The sequence below is a fragment of the Lolium rigidum genome, chromosome 5 (assembly GCF_022539505.1).
Source record: "Lolium rigidum isolate FL_2022 chromosome 5, APGP_CSIRO_Lrig_0.1, whole genome shotgun sequence".
NCBI lineage: Eukaryota > Viridiplantae > Streptophyta > Magnoliopsida > Poales > Poaceae > Lolium > Lolium rigidum.
The window spans coordinates 17,137,390-17,139,974 of record NC_061512.1 but is presented as its reverse complement, the minus strand read 5'-3'; the positions used below and the strand labels follow the sequence as shown (position 1 = coordinate 17,139,974).

Sequence of the window (2,585 nt, the reverse complement as noted above, 5' to 3'; positions counted from 1 at the left end):
TACATACGACAATATTTGTACGATATCCATATGATATGCACCATCAACCATCCACCGTCGCGGCAGAATCTGGATGCATAGTCGGATAGATTTCGGATGAAGAATAGTCGTACACGTACAGAGCATTTCCGTTAGCTAAAAACGGCACGAGCCCGGGACCGGTGATTGTCCGTACACACGCGTCCGTGCATGCTTAGACGCATCACATCACGGCCTAACTAACTAATCCGGGAAAAAAATATCCGGCGTGCCTTCCTGGCCCCAGCGGCACCTCAACTGCCGGCCACGACGCCGACGCGACGGGAGCTAGCACCAGCGCCCTCGCCGCCGGCCGCCATGATCGACCGCCGACTTTCATCGAGAGAGAGAGAGTCAGAGAGACGCGTGCACGAAAGGAGGTGTCATAATAATTAGTTTAGCCGGTCAAGTGATGCGCACACTGTACAGTCGCTGCATTGTTCTACATTTGTACGTTCTAGGACGCGTGGCAGCTGTACAAAAAAATCAAATGACTCGTATATGTACGTGAGAAAGTACTACAGTACTATACATTGTATGTACATGTGCCACGGGAGGACAAAGCAAGAAAGGTCAAAGGTGCACCGAGTACGCACGCCGCAGGTCGGTCGTACGCCTACGACTGCGCCGATGACCGGCAACGGCCTGCGGCCGTGCCGGTGGCAGAGTCCTGCGGCGGAACGTGAGGACGCTCACAGCGCGTCGTCGTCGTGGGAGGCTCGGTTGCTGGCTGCACTGCAACGACGAGGGCGCGGCGGCAGGAGGGGCAGGTGGAGCTGGAGAGGAGCCAGGCGTCGACGCAGGCGGCGTGGAAGCCGTGGCCGCACGTACGTCGGGAGCACGCGCACCTCGTCGCCGCTCGCGAACTCCGCCAGGCAGATGGCGCACTCCGGCTGCTCACCATCTGCCTCCTCCTCAAGCCGGGCTGGCCAGGACACGGTGGGCAGCGACTGCAGCGCCTTCTTCTTGATCCCCTTGCACGGCGCCTTGGCCGCCATTGCGTCGACGGAGAAGGCGGAGGGGTTGCAGAGCCGGCAGCAGCGCGCGACGAGGGCCAGCCCGACGACGCAGAGCAAGAAGCACAGCACCGCCGCCAGGATGAGCAGCGTGTCCGTGTGCACGCCGCCGGCGACCTTCGCCGTGGCCAGTGGCGGCGCTGCCATCTCGGCCAACCGGTCCACGGACTCCTCCAGCAGGTGGCGCGGCATTGCAGCTTGTCCGTTCTCTGTGGGACAGTAGGACGAGATGAGATCGGGCGTAGTGTGGCAGCAAAGAGAGAGAGAGAGACAGAGAGAGGCGCCAGTTTATGTCCAGTGCGTTTGGTGGAATCGATCGAGTTGCGGAGGAGGGAAGAGTCTGGTGCTCGTCCCTGCGTTTTTATAGTGTCAGGAGAGCTCGGGAATGTTGGACAATGGTCAATTTTGGTCGCTAGGGATATGATATGATTCATAATTAGGCTCAGACTAGTGAGTGGGAGTGTCACTTTCGAACAATTCTTCTTTGAATTCATGTGGCATATGCATGTTTTCATTGCGAGCTTCGCTTTTTCTAAACCTCTTTTGGCTACAACTGGGCGTATGTCACCCTCGAAATTAGGTGCAACCGATCTGGACTAGTACTCCGTAATATATATACTTATATAGGAGTATATGCAACCTCCAGCTTTTCATTCTTTTTCTATCTACACTGAAGAATTGACATCTCTACTCGAGTTTGCTGATACAACTTTACTGAAGTGGTTCGCATCGGAATGGACATGTCATCTTAATCTAAAGTGAGCCGACCGATCAGACGCAGACGTGGAAATGAGCATGTAAATTACATATTGTCGCAAAGAAAGAGGGGCACGGGATTCCATTATCAAAAGCTAGAAAACAAACAAGAGAGCGAGTAGATTTTTGCTGATCAAGAAGAGGAAGGAAGAAAAGCTGCATATGCGTACGTAGAGTAGGAGCAGCATGAGGACAGGCGAGACCGACCAGGGTACCAGCCCATAGGCGCCGATTGTTTGGTATGGATCACATCGGGATACACACCTCGTACTACAACTGCGTGCTCAAAAGAAGGTACAGTAAGGAAATCCGTCCTGATTCATTGAATGGTAATGGTCTCTCCGAGTCCTCGACTGGCCGGGTTCACTAAAACAATACACATCTCATGCGTAGAGATTCGTACGGTGCACATTGCGCGGCAACACATGCATGCGTTCTTTGCTCGAACTGGCCTAAAACCGCCACTCACGACCGACGACTCGACGACGAGTGGAGAGTAGACCCCAGCCCGACGCCATGTATCGAATCATTAGCGCCGGCATCCGGCAGGAGTTGGGACGCTCTCTCCCCTTTTTGCTTTGCACTTTGGCGCTCCGTTTGGATCACATTTCCTTCCTTTCAATCCTTTTTCCCCACTTGTTATCTGGATGGCAATCATGGCGCGGCTAGATTATCTAGTTCGTTCCAGAAATGGTGGTCACATACTCACATGTCACATTACGAGGGATCCAAAGGGCAGGCTAAAGGCAGAGATAATTAGATAAACCAGACATATGTAAGGTAAAGTGTCCACTT

The 2,585-nt window shown here is 53.8% G+C and overlaps 1 pseudogene; it reads right to left on the bottom strand.

Moving 5' to 3' along the window:
- Positions 1 to 634: 634 nt before the first annotated feature.
- Positions 635 to 1,379, bottom strand: LOC124655668 (annotated as a pseudogene).
- Positions 1,380 to 2,585: the final 1,206 nt, after the last annotated feature.